General features: G+C 35.2%; 1 protein-coding gene across 1 annotated transcript in view; it reads left to right on the top strand.

The window, feature by feature from the left end:
- LOC119594625 (small proline-rich protein 2G-like) overlaps positions 1 to 540 on the top strand; it is a gene marked incomplete in the record, with an annotated part of 56595 nt that overhangs the window by 36861 nt on the left and 19194 nt on the right.

Raw genomic sequence — 540 nt, 5'->3', positions numbered from 1 at the left:
AAACCCTTTTTTAAAGATTTTGTTTTAGACTAATTTAAGTGCAAAAATCTGAGGGATTCCCTGCGCCTTTTCTTTGACGAAAGATTAAAGTTTCTTGAGAGTAGCAAGCTGTTGACACCCCATATTTTGACGAATGTAAACAAACATATATCATGGCGCTGGTGGACGACTTTTTTGTGGGGGGGAGGTTGATATTTTCTTTGACTCCGAGCCTGATTGATGCGATTTTCTTGGTTGTATTTAATTTCAGAACAAATAGAAGAATTACTAGTTGTCGCTTATACGGTTGTGTTTATATATTGAGAGATATCCTCCTATTATCACACGTTTTAGTTATTAATGTATTATTACTAGTCAGATCTTTTCTACTAATAAAGTGCACTACGTTTGGGAGTAAAATCCAGTGGGACAGATTGAAACAATGCTATTAACCCAAAATCCCAAACAATGAATTTTTGGGATTATTTAGTTCTATCAAAAGCGTTATATACTGGCTAGAGGTCCTACTCAACTTGCTTTCTTGTAGAGTTTTCCTGAGTG

The sequence above is a fragment of the Penaeus monodon genome, chromosome 34 (genome assembly GCF_015228065.2).
Source record: "Penaeus monodon isolate SGIC_2016 chromosome 34, NSTDA_Pmon_1, whole genome shotgun sequence".
Classification (NCBI taxonomy): Eukaryota; Metazoa; Arthropoda; class Malacostraca; order Decapoda; family Penaeidae; genus Penaeus; species Penaeus monodon.
Note: the sequence above shows the minus strand (reverse complement) of the source record. Positions and strands in the feature narration are given on the sequence as shown.